This window comes from Capra hircus, chromosome 4 (assembly GCF_001704415.2).
Source record: "Capra hircus breed San Clemente chromosome 4, ASM170441v1, whole genome shotgun sequence".
NCBI classification, from domain to species: domain Eukaryota; kingdom Metazoa; phylum Chordata; class Mammalia; order Artiodactyla; family Bovidae; genus Capra; species Capra hircus.
Window position 1 is genome coordinate 84,263,691 of NC_030811.1, and position 14,158 is coordinate 84,277,848.

Genomic DNA, 14,158 nt, shown 5'->3' on the forward strand with positions numbered 1-14,158 from the left:
GAAATATGAAAATCTCAGTACAAAGAGCTATAAAGTAAAGGACACAGGTAATACATGTTATGGCCTTCCCTGGTGGAACAGTGGTACAAAACCCATCTGCCAATGTAGGAGATGCAGGTTCAATCCCTGGGTTGGGAAGATCCACAGGAGAAGGAAATGACAACTCACTCCAGTATTCTTGCCTGAAAAATTCCATGGACAGAGGAGCCTGGTGGGCTACAGTCCATGAGACTGCAAAAGAATCAGACATGAATTATCAACTAAACAACAACAACAACAAAGATATATATTACAAAATTCAAAGCAGGAAGGTATACTACCAAGCAGAAGATGAAGAGTGCATGAACAATTTATCACTAATATTAATAAGTAAGAAGTTCAAAAGATAAAAATACTCCTTTTGAAACTGATCAGGACTCTTTGGGGCCCTCCTTAGTACAAATGCCTTTCCTTGTCCACTGTTTCTTATTTGTAGGAAAAAGGTTTCCGCCCCCTAGACCATCCCTGAGTTTCACCAAAGGACCAATTCAACCAGTTGCTAAGTAAGAAGTAAGGGAATGAGATGGATGAAACTGGAGCCGATTATACAGAGTGAAGTAAGCCAGAAAGTAAAACACCAATACAGTATACTAACACATATATATGGAATTTAGAAAGATGGCAATGATGACCCTGTATGCAAGACAGCAAAAAAGACACAGATGTGTATAGAGGACTTTTGGACTCAGAGGGAGAGGGAGAGGGTGGGATGATTTGGGAGAATGGCATTGAAACATGTATACTGTCATGTAAGAATCGAATCGCCAGTCTATGTCTGATGCAGGACACAGCATGCTTGGGGCTGGTGCACGGGGATAACCCAGAGAGATATTACGGGGAGGGAGGTGGGAGGGGGGTTCATGTTTGGGAACGCATGTATACCCGTGGTGGATTCATGTCAATGTATGGCAAAACCAATACAGTATTGTAAAGTAAAATATAGTAAAAAACAAACAAAAAAAAACAAACAAACAAAGAGAAGCAATCAAGAAATAGTGCAAAGAAGAAAACAGGATCCTGGTTCTTCCTCAAGGAATATACATAACAATGAGTTTTACTGAGGAAGTAAGGCCCCCACCTCTTCAAACTACACGAGACAACTCTACATATGGACATCACCAGATGGTCAATATCGGAATCAGATTGGTTATATTCTTTGCAGCCAAAGATAAAGAAGCTCTATACAGGCAGCAAAAATAAGACAGGGCTGACTGTGGCTCAGATCATGAACTCCTCAGTGCAAAATTCAGACTTAACCTGAAGAAAGTAAGGAAAAACACTAGGCCATTCAATATGATCTAAATCAAATCCCTTATGATTATACAGTGGAAGTGACAAGAAGTGGTGGCAAGATACACAGAAATATACAAAAAAAGATTAATAACCCAGATAACCATGATGGTATGATCACTTCCCTGGAGTGCAAATTCAAGTGGTACTTAGGAAGCATCAGTAAAAACAAAGCTAGTGGAGGTGATGGAATTTCAGCTGAACTATTTCAAATCCTAAAAGATGATGCTGTTAAAGTGCTGCTCTACATGTGCTAGCAAAATTGGAAAACTCAGCAGTGGCCACAGAACTGGAAAAGGTCAATTTTCATTTCAATCCCAAAGACTAGCAATGCCTAAGAATGCTCCAGCTATTGCACAATTGTACTCATTTCACACGGTAGCAAGGTAATGGTCATAATTCTTCAAGCTATACTTGAATAGTGTGTGAACTGAGGACTTCCAGATGTTCAAGGTGGATTTAGAAAAGGCAGAGGAACCAGAGATCAAATTGCCAACATCCTTTGGATCATAGAAAAAGCAAGAGAATTCCAGAAAAGCATCTACTTCTGCTTCATCGACTATGCTAAGCCTTTGTGTGGATCACAAAAAACTTTGGAAAATTCTTCAAGAGATTGGAATACGAGACCACCTGACCTGCCTCCTGAGAAATCTGTGCAGGTCAAGAAGTTAGAACTTGACATGGAGCAGTGGACTGGTTCAAAATTGGGAAAGGAGTACATCAAGGCTGTATACTGTCACCCTGCTTATTAAATTTATATGCTGAGTACATCATGAGAAACGCTGGGCTGGAAGAAGCACAAGCTGGAATCAAGATTTCCGGGAGAAATATCAATAACTTCAGATATACAGATGATACCACCCTAATGGAAGTAAGTAAAGAGGACTAGAAAGCCTCCTGATGAAGGCAAAAGAGGAGAGTAAGAAAGCTGGCTTAAAACTCAACATTCAAAAAACAGAAGATCTTGGCATCCGGTCCCATCATTCACAGCAAATTTTGAGGGAAACAATGGAAATAGTGACAGATTTTATTTTCTTAGGCTCCAAAATCACTGTGGATGATAACTGTAGCTATGGAATTAAAAGATGCTTACTCCTTGGAAAAAAAGCTATGACAAACCTAGACAACATATTGAAAAGTGGAGACACTGCTTTGCCGATGAAAGTCCATATAGTCAAAGCTATGTTTTTTTCAATTGTCATGTATTTATGTGAGAGTTGGAAGAAGGCTGAGCATGGAAGAATTGATGCTTTTGAACTGTGGTCTCTGAGAAAACCCTTGAAAGTCCTTTGGACAGAAAAGAGTCAAACCAGTCAATCCTAAAGAAGATCAATCCTAAAAAAAAAAAAAGGACTGATGCTGAAGTTGAAGTTCCAGTACTTTGGCCACCTGATGTGAAGAGTTGAGTCATTAGAAAAGACTCTGATCTGGAAAAGACTGAAAGCAGGAGGAGAAGGGGATGACAGAGATAGTTAGATAGCAACACCGACACTATGGACAGGAGTTTGAGCAAATTCCAGGAGATAATGAAGGGTTGGGAAGCCTGGTGTGCTGCAGTCCATGGGGTTGCAAAGAATCAGACATGACTGAATAACAACAGAAGTCCCTACCCAGGTGGGGATGGTAACTTCAGACTCAGCTCATGTTTCCTGGAACATGGCCCTGTTACCCTCACCACCAACCAATCAGAAGAATGTCATAGACTCTGCAGCCCTCAGCCTAAATTATGTATGTTAAAAATGCTTCCCTGAAAATCATCAGGGATTTTGTGTCTTTTGAGCTTAGCTACCCAATCCCCTTACTTGGCCCTACAATAAGCCTCGGCTCCTAACTTCAACTTTTGGTTTATTTCACTTCACTGTGCATCAGGCACACAGACTTGTGTTTGGCAAAGCTTTGCAGTTCTTTTCACATGGAAACTCTCAAGATCGGTTTAAAGCAAGATAGCAATAACAAAAATGACTAGAGACAATAACTTCAGCACACTAACTTCAATTTCTATATAAACTTACTTAGATGAGGCATATCTGAAAGTTTAGGCTAGTATAAGGCTCTGAAGTATCCGGCAGTTATCCAAGGCAAACTCCATCACTAACCTCTCTCAATGACAACATGATTAATTACATAAATGAAGTTTACTAAAACAAAATTAATGTTCATCTCCACAGTAGCCACTGGCAACATTGAGCAGCCTCACTTTCACTCAATTAGCAACATTCAGTCAGAGTATATTGTATTTCTTTAATTTTTTTTTCACTCCCCCTGTATTTCCAACTGATTTTGGAATATACGCTAGGGATGGAGAATGTGGGGGTTAGGGGCTAAGGAAGAACCCTTGGAATGGTAGAGAAGGTGAAAAATAGACTCTTACATACACATAGTCATTAAAAGTAAATTTGAAGATTTCTCTTAAAGAATATTTTCATTCAATAAGTTTCTTCCCCCTTGGTTAATTTCAGAATTTTAGAAAGTGTTAGTCACTCTGTCATGTCCAACTCTTTGTGACCCCGTGGATTATAGCCTGCCAGACTCCTCTGTCCATGGAATTCTCCAGGCAAGAATACTGGAGTGGGTAGCCATTCTCTTCTCCAGGGGATTTTCCCAATCCAGAGACTGAACAACATCTGGGTCTCTTGCATTGCAGGCAGATTCTCTACTGTCACAGCCACCAGGGAAGCCCCAAAATGTTTAGGGTGTAAACTTAAATCAGACAAAAGTAAAGGAGAACCAAAAACTGACACTGAATTATAGTAGATCTTGATCTCCTGGTAGTGGGGGTTTTGGTCAGGAAACAGCTTCCTGGGTCAGGGCCTGCCTGAGGCAGACGGTCACTCAGAGGTAGAATGGAAGGGTGCTCAGCCCTGGTCCTGAAATTCAAGAATTTGTGAATTTTTCTGAAGCTAAAACATTAGAGACCCTTTTTGAATTAGAGCCAAGCTCTTAATAAAATGTAAACACCTCGGAAAGGGTGAAATTTTATTAATTAAAGGTATCCAAACTGTATTTTCAATCTGCTGTGTCTGTGTAAATTGGCTAGCTGTCATTACTACATCAATGGAATGAGTGCTTTGATTTAGGAGTTACCAGGAGGAGGACAATGAATAATGATAGCTAGCCAAAGAATAAAGGCTATTTTGGAGTATAGAGATTGTTGAACTGAAAACTGTGCTTTGGGCACAAATTCAGGTTCTGCAGAAAGTGGAAATCTGAAGATTTTGAAGCCCCAAATTAAGAGTTGATATTAAAACTTAATATTTCAAATTAAAAATGCAATGAATAGAAAAAATATGTAACAGAAATTCTGTACACATCTGAGAAATTTTCTAAAGATTTATAGTTTTGATTTCAAACAGGAATATGAAATAATTATAATACATTTTCATATTTCTTTAAGAAATAGCATCTTTAATATGGTTTCATGGTTTTTTTTATTATACATAATTTAAGATAAATTAAGTTCACTATTTTCAGCTAATTACATTGTACCACCTCTATTTGATTATGATGTCTATGGCTTGACTGAATAAAAAAATCATCTTTAATAGAAAAAAGCCAAATTATCATCTATTTAAAGTCTAAGAAATGCATTTGAATTCCTTAATTCAAGATAAGCACTTAACAGAAGCTAGCAAAATTAACTGAATCAATGCCCTCATTTTTTAACATTCAAATAACTTGAGGATATTTAATTACTCAAGACTTTATTAATTCAGTCAAGATTGACTAAGTCACTTAAAATGTATCATAAAAATAAATTTTAAAAATCAACATATCTTTGTAAGAGTAATTTTTATCAAAAAGTTTACTGTTAAATTATGTTTTATGTAATACTATTGATTAATGTTAAATATCATAAATGAAGTAATATATATGAACATTTTTAAAAATTAGTCATAAAAGAAACTATGTACATCATCTATTTCAAACTTTTTGTTTTACAGTTGAAAATATTGAGGTAGTGTAATTAAATGACATGGTCATACTGTTAATTTGAACTTATGCCAAGTAAAACCTATGAACTTTTGGTAAATTCTCTACACATTTAAGACAATGTACACACATTTTATAATAACTGTATAGTTAATATCTGTTCCTAAAGAGTAAACTAATGGATTCAACCTGAATTGCATATAGTCTCTTAGCATTCATTTACTTAAGTATCACTGTTTAAAATTCTTAGTAGTACTTTTAAAATCCAGTAATTAACACTGACAACCACAGTAATAAAAGTACCCAAGATGCTCTAAAACTGCCCAACCCATAGACCTTTCAGATAAAAATAGCTGGAGTTAATTCTTAAATGCTAACGATTATGTTGTAGGAACTCAAAAGATATCATCTGCTCGTTACACTGCTTCCTTCCTGCCACTTCACATCCTTCCCCAAGGGCACGCTTACCTCATGTGTGGTCACATATAACGTTACCACTGTGGCCACAGCTGATGTGCCATGATGGGCCCTATTAGCCTCTTCCCATGTCAAAAGGGTTTCTCCAGAACTATTATAGTATACTGAGCTTTGGAAGCAATTCTATGCCTATCTTATATAAAGTCTTGTTTATATTAAGCAGCTATGTAATTGACTCTGAGTTTTAGTCCCTTAAAGTGTAATCTTTACCTTTCTAATTTAGTCAAATACAAAGGACACAAAAATTCCTCAGACATTTTAATTAATGAATCTATACCTTTTCAACCCTTCAAAATTGGTTGGTATGTATGTGTGTATAGTTTTTAAAGTTTACAGAGAAGGCAGAAATGCTTAAAATGTTTTAGAAACAAAACCAAAACAAATGACAGCAGGTCTTTGTAATAACTGAAACCATAAAGTGAGGTATGTTTTGTAGTCAGAATGGACATATGCAATACTACTCCTTAAACTGGGGACTTCCCAGGTGGCAAAGTGATAAAGAATCCACCTGCCAATGCAGGAAGATACAAGAGACCCAGGTTCTATCCTTTTTGGGAAGATACATTTGAGTGGGAAATGTCAAACAGCTCCAGTATTCTCACATGGGAAATTCCATGAACAGAGGAGTCTGGTGAGCTACAATTCATGCGGTCACAAAGAGTTGGAAATGACTGAGCAACTGAGCACACCTACGATCCTTAAATTAATCTTCTCAAACTTCATGTTATCTACCTGTGGATAAAGGACAAACAACATGCTTTCCCCTTTTCCATGACAATTTTGATCTTTTATGAACTGTTTAGTTCTATTCTTCTGATAAAAATCAGAATCACTAGAAACATTTACCGATGGTAAAAATGAGCCATTTTCAAATGGTAAACACTTTTTTCAATTATCTACTTCCTTTCATTACTTAAATTATTCAAAATTGGACAAGGAAAGGACACATTAAAAAATGACAATAATCCAATATGAATTCTTCATTAAATTTACAATTTGGGAAAAGGTTTGAGAATGCTTGTTGTTTGGTCCAGGAAATAATTATTCATTTAAACTCATTGTTAAGTGTTACTCAGATTCAGATACAAGTTTTCTGATTAAACATCATTGAAATATCTAAGGGAGAAGATAAATATTAAGCTTTCTGTGATATAAAAATTACATCAAACGTATAGTGCTGCACTACTTACAAAATCCTTTTAAAAGCCTGTTAGTCTTGTGTGAAGCCTCATATATACGATTTGTGCCTTTTCATATGTTTTTGTCATATGATAAAATTTCAAAATTCTTCCTGGAAACTTTACAAAGAACTTTGCAAAATTCTTCCACATGTGAGTCATCAAAATGTCACATCATGCACATTCTCCACATTTGGAAAATGAGCTACAAATTGTCAAAAGTAGTATCTCAACCCCAGTGTTTTACTTCACAATCAGTGACCCACTTATGCAGAATTTTAAATTTATAACTGAGTCAAATGTAATTAAAATGCTAAAATATATACACACAATTAAGAGCATAGGTTTAATCTAGGGAGAATAAACTCTAGAATGATTGAAAATACTATTTATTGGGAAAATGATTATCGAGCATGTAACATTTAAGCATATCAGCACATCTGGCCAGAAACAGAGTCAAAACCCTCAAACTTCTAATAGTAACACCAATGGAAACTAATCATCTCTTTCTGCTATTCACCCAGATTTGAACGTACAATATTAAGGAATAACACAAAATGAAGTTGTCTGCTAATTAGATGTCTCTGAATTCTTGAGTTAGTCACACCTGCAACTTTCACTTTAAACATAAGCCTATCAGGAAGCCTAAACATAGAGCTTTAACATACTTAAAATATTGTAACATAACGTATTTTAAACATAGAGCTATGATAAATAGTACTTTATTACAAAATGAAACATTCATGTCCTGCTCAAAATAGGTTACAGGTTTCAATGGACCTAAAATGAAAAGAATATTTACTGCTAAGCAGGAACAGAAACCAAAAACTCTTGGATATTGGCTACAGAAATAGAAACAAGGTGGCCAGGAGTCTGACAGGTGTAGGAAAACTGGGAATGAGAACACTTCATAGAAAAGGAAGGACCATGAGTTGAGTTGTGGTTGATTGCTGTCTTGGGAGTCAGGATGTATGAAGCTAGGGAAGTGAGTAGAGATGGCCAACCACCGCCTAAAGGAAATCAATCCTGGACATTTATTGGAGGGACTGATTCTGAGGCTGAAGTTCCCAAACTTTGGCCACCTGATGTGAAGAGCCAACTCACTGGAAAAGACCCTGATGCTGGGAAAGATTGAAGGGGGGAGGAGAAGGGGACAAAAGAGGATGAGATGGTTTGATGGCATCACCAACTCAATCGATGTGAATTTGAGCAAACTCCAGGGGATGGTGAAGGACAGGGAAACCTACCATGCTGCAGTCTGTAGGGTCGCAAAGTATTGGACATGACTGAGTAACTGAACAATAGCCAACCACCAGATATAGGTGGAACTGTCCACCAGCACAAAGTATTACCTAAGTATTTCTAATATTTCCCAGAACATGAAGCGGTAATACTCAGCATCAGAGACAATTGTGAACTGGTGCCCTAGAGGAAGGTTTGGAATGGGTCAAGTAAAGAGTTGGGGTAGGGGATAGGAAGGCTCTCCCAACTCAAGCTGAGTCTACAAATAAACAAAAGCAGCTTCTGGATAATTCAAAAAGGATTTCTGAGGATCAGATTAACTTCAAGGAGCTAGTCTGTTGATTTCTTTGAGTAATGATAATGACAGAAGAAGTCTTTGACTACTGTTTTTTAAGTAATCATTAATCCTCAAGGCATTTAGAACTTTCAGATCTGGTCACCATGGATTAATTTTTCTAAGATCTTAAGATTAATTTGAAAAAAATGATGTTTTTCTTTTTCTTTTGTATAATAATCTATGGTTTTATATACACCAATCATATTTAAGAATCTTTTTCGAATACTTTCATCAAAACCAAAAGGAGATGTGAGAATTATAGTAATGTATCTACCTACTTTTTCAGAAAAAAAAATGGGCAGAGGTTGCTAACATTTTAAAGGCATTTCCTCATGTTTATTTCACTTGCCTTGCCTAAATATACTTGTGTTTATAAAAGTAACTGTCTTGACTTAAAAATTTAATAATATGGACTTGAAAAAACTTTTTAAACTGAATAGTCTGATTTTATCAGGGAGTGAATACATAAGTCTATAATGATACAAGTTTTGTTATGAAATAGAACATTTTAATCTAAAATATTTTGGTTTTGATCTCTCTACAAAGAACTATTCTCAATCATATTGATGAATGTCTGTCTTAGGGAGAAAGTGTTTCAGCTGATAGAGAAACCACAGATGCAGTCCCTTGGAAAATCTGTATATGAAGTGAAAATTTTCAGATATGTGCTTTCCAGGCTGTGTTCTCATGACAAATATATATATACATATATATATATATCCACAGATGAGGAAAAATCCAATTAGCATTCTATCTTTAAAAAGAAAAATAAATACCCAGGTGTTCCTATTGAATAACTGAGGCCTAAAAATCTCTGAGGGTAAGTAACTTAGAGCTGTTATTTTTCAGTGCCTTGGAAGTCGGAATGTGTCTTGGTGACTCTCTTTGGGAGGCCAGTGTGATTAGAGTCACATCTGAAAGTCAACAGTGGTTGGAAATACCCTCAGGAAACAAACTCTTCTCAGAGACTCAGTATTAATAGGAATGGAAATTTGGCAGCTGAGTAAGAGTGAATGGATCAGTTCTTCCCCAAATGTCTAGGGTATAAATGCAACTCCTTCTTTACCTATAGTAAAAAACTATGACAAGTAGTAGCCTCTGTAAGTGCTGAATGATTGATGTAACTTGAAGTGAGGTCATGCTTATTGGCATTTAATTATTTAAATTTTGTTTGATTGGATGTTATTTACATTTAAAAACCCCTTTCATTGAGCAGTCCTTTTAAAAAGTGATCAGAGATGAAATTAGCTGTACTGAAAATGAAGTCACTTTTCAGAGAAGTCCAGTGGTTGGAGGAGACATTTGTTCTTGGAGGAAGTTAATTTGAGCCCAAGTTCCACTACCTAGTAGCTGTGTGACACTGGCCAAGTCCTTCAAGCACTCTATTTTTATACTTATAAACATGAATAGAAACTATCTGCTTCGGTTTGCTCTAAGAACTAAATAAAAAATGTGCACAAATTGCTCAGAACAGTGTCTGGTTCCTTGTGGAATTCCCAACTCACGTTATTCATTAGTACCCTATCTGGAAGTAGGTGGCTTCCAATTCAGAGCAAAATATAGAACCCTGAATAGAACAGTATCTGGAAGACCCAGCTGCGCTCATTGATAAGGCGGGAGGACATCTAGGATGTGCTGCGTCCATTAGGAAGTCAACTACACTGTTTCCTCCTTGATTGATCATTGAAATTGGATTACATTTTTTTCCTACAATTTCTGTCTTGATATGTAATATAGTTCCTTTATTATGAGTGAAAATGGAGTTATTAAATCCTGTAATTGCTGATTTAAGGTTAAAAAGTTATTTAAGAGAATATCCCTTAGAATAAGTTGATATATTCCTGTGATTGCTAAAACATTTCCTCCAAGCATATAGAATTTTCACATCTAATATACATCTATATATCTATATATACTTACATTATTTGTATTACTTAATTACTCATTACAATCTTACTTGAAAATATGCACAGATAAAGCCACAGGGACACAAAACACATAGTCAAATGAAAAGAAGTGGTCCTTATTTAAGGACCATCTAATTTGTGAATTCACACATTTTAACATGGTATTTATTAGCAAAACACAGTTCCATTTAAAAGCATTTTTTTTAAATTGGACTTAAGCATAATGCTTTCTAGCACAAATTTTAATTGGAATAGTTATAACTAAGCCACCATTATAAGTTTTCGATGACTAAATCACTTCTCTGAGGATGTCACTAGGTTTACACTGTCTTCAATTCCATTTAGCTACAGTCTTCAATAAATTTCACTATTGGTGACACAAAATTATCAGCAGAAGTGACGCATTTATATTCACTTTCTAACATATAGTTAGCATTGAAACATAATAAATCTTAGGTAAAAATATCAAACTCTTCCTCTGTCACTCCATCTTCACCCCCAGAGTGCCTCTTAAAGTTTATTAAATTAACTGAAACTGAAGCAAAGGTTATATATTCTATCTAACGAATAAAATTCATCATCCTATGCCCTCAATAATTTGTTTGACTGACTTTTTCATCTAATTATTATTTTTTATATGAACTAAAGATACTAACCAATGTGTTGCTATCATATAATATCAACTATGAAGTTTTTTAAAAGTGTGGTATAGTTCCACTTGATTTTTATTATACTTTGAAAGGCAAATGAAGTAAATCAAGAACAAACACATCTAAATGCAGTGCTGAAGTGAGGTCCAGCCATTCAAACTGGCTTCCTATTAATCACACAGCTGACCTTTCATTAAGGGGCACTTGTTGGAGTCATTGACACGGTTACAGCATTCACATGTGTGAACTGTACTCTGTGGTATTCATGTTCTGGCGAAAGCACAGTGAAATTAGATTCTCTCCCTGTAGGGGGTAGACATTGACCGCTATTCAATGCCAACAATTGTCGGTTAAAGTAGTTCATGAAGAATGACTTTTAAACTGCGTTTACTCCGCCATCAGTAATGTCAAATGCAATTGTTAAAGAAATATATTTAACTAGTGGTAATTAATTAAACCTTTCATAGCAGCAACTTTATCCAAGCTAAATCATTTCTGAAAATACACAAAGGAGTCATCAGGATTCTACCGTCATGGCTTTTAAACCATCAATTTTATGATGTCCATTTATAATAGTTAGAAAACAAAAACAAAACATCGGCCAGTGGGGAATTATTTAAACAATGCAACAATGGTTTATCTAGCTTCACCTGTCTATGTACCTTATGCATGTGAAATGCCGTTTGGGATGACAATGCTTTCCAGACACATTTTTTAAATAAAAAATGCCTAAGTTAAGGAAAAAGATAAAACCTCAAAAGGCTACAAATAGATACGATGTGCTGACAGTTTTTATCGTATCCTCTTTTAACATGATCATCTTTGTGCAATATATGATGGACTGAATTTGGGAATCATAACTGGAATCTTTGTCAAGGTATTAATAAGCACATGCTCCCGGGTGCTTATTTCCTTCATGGAACATCATACATTTGAACAGCAAACACATTCTTTCACATTGGTTGACATTCTACCTGAAAGGTCCACCACAGTTAGCTTGTTAACACAATTCAGGATATATGGTAGAGTAGTAAAAAGACTCCCCATAGCCAAGTAAAACTTGGAGTAGGGGGCTCAAGGAACAGGGCTGTACTTAGATCAAATCTGAATTTCAAGTTCAAACATAGTTTAATGGTGAATCTAAAGTTGTAAATGCAAAGTAAACGCAATGTGAAGGCTGCTTGAAACCAAGCATGAAAGACGAAAAAGTCAAAGTTGAGATTTCCCACATCTGGTTTTAATATCTTTTCTTATGCTATTAGACAAATGACCTTTTGTTTTGTTTTGTTTTAAAAATTCATTATCATTGTCATGGCTGCTCCAACTTAATACTGTTTTTAGAATTTTTAAGATCTCTTCTTTGGTAAGGGACTGAGCTATAGAATGCATTTAAGAAAAATTACAAGCATATTTCTCCCATTAATGTTTGATTAGTGATGTAACAGAATAGCTATGTGTTAAAGTTGAAATCCATCTTCAAGAAGAGTAGGTGCCTTCTTAAATAATTATTTTCCTATTCTTAGAACTATGACAAAACACTTGCCCATCATCATTTGACAGCAATAAAGGACATTTCATCCAGAAAGAGAGGGTAGTATGCTAGGTTACAGGATTGAATTAGCAATATGATTAGCACCACATTTCAGTTCCAAGACCTTCTGAATGAGGAAGTTACTTGCCGAGCCTAAGCTTCAGTGACAGTGCCAAGGCACTGTTGCAAAATGAAACCGGAGGAAATCCACAGGGTTATCAACAGAGGTTTTTTTGCTAGTTCACTTTTGCACAGTCTTCAGAGGATTCCCTGAGAGTAAACATCCTTAATTAATTCCCAAATAAAAGAAGGAAAGATAAATTTTCCACTTACTTCATTTGCTGTCCTTTGTCCGCACGCTGAAATGAAAGGGTGGTTCTGCCGGTCCTTACCTAGCTCCAGGTTGCCCTCCGGATTAGGCATAAACGTGAGCGGCGAGAAGCATGTTGACTTTGTAACTGTACAAGCAGCAGCCCATCGCGCTGCTGCCTGAGAGCCGGTCAGGACAAAGTGCTAAACTTCAGCCTGAGAGCACAGCATCTATTACCCCTGAGGCTCTACCATTTCACCTACACCTGGGCGGATCTATCAAGCTTCATCTCTATTAGAGCTATTTGACTCTGTGGTTTAAGAGGCAGAAGAAAAAAAAAAAAAAAAAAGAGGCTTGCCGTTGTCACACTTGTTTCCTATTAAAGAGCCTTACGGTGGATTGAGTAATTGTGTACGAAGGTAGTCTGGCTGGCAGATGTGTGCAGCCCCAGCGGAGCACTAGATTCAAGGCAGATGGGTTGTACCAGGGCGCAAACAACATTGAAAGAGAGAGAGGCGTGATTAAAACAGCAGGCCTCTGTTTTATAGTGCTGGAAGTGGGGTAGCCTTAAAGCTCCTGGGAACTGGAGTTCCCCAAATGGCATTGCTCCATAGCATGGAAAACAATAAATCCAATAAAAAAGAAAGATGTTCAAGCAACGAAAGTTATAGAGATATTTATAATATTCACTTTAACTATTAATGAAGAATTAAATGAAGCACCCCTCCCCCACACACTCTAACTGAACTTAATTAAAACTACTCAATCATGGGTCATAGTGGGTTACTGATAATGTTAATGTGATGGATTTGAAACAGATCCCTCATTCTGCTGTATAAGCCCTGGTTATCTTTTTTAATCTGAATTAAATTGCTTTAAGGAGATTTACACTGTCAGACAGATTGACATTCTGCAATTGGGCATTTTTTAAAGATGTAACTGAAGCCAATTGTTAGGAAAATATCCTCTTGCAGGTGTGTCTCATACCACATATTATCTCAAGCAATTTAACCCATGGAAACTTTAGGGCTGTCTGTGTCACACTCTCTGAGCATCAAAAATGTGTAAGTAATCAAACTGAGTGTGTGTATGTGTGAGGGTTTTGATATCTTAAAGACATTACAAGCATACATGAATATTCAAATAACAAAAAATATACTACTGATAAAGTACAGAAACACCTACAGAAATAGTGCATAGGAGAGCAATTTATATTATTTAAAAAACAAAACAAAACTGGATTTCAGTAAGCCAGATTAAAGTTTAC

The 14,158-nt window shown here is 36.1% G+C and overlaps 1 protein-coding gene across 1 annotated transcript in view; it reads right to left on the reverse strand.

The window, feature by feature from the left end:
* Positions 1–13,372, reverse strand: part of SEMA3A (semaphorin 3A) — a 556,686-nt gene extending 543,314 nt beyond the window's left edge. Inside the window, exon 1 of the mRNA XM_005679076.3 lies at positions 12,915–13,372. The gene's annotated coding sequence lies outside the window, so the exon portion shown is untranslated. The remainder of the gene's footprint in view (positions 1–12,914) is intronic.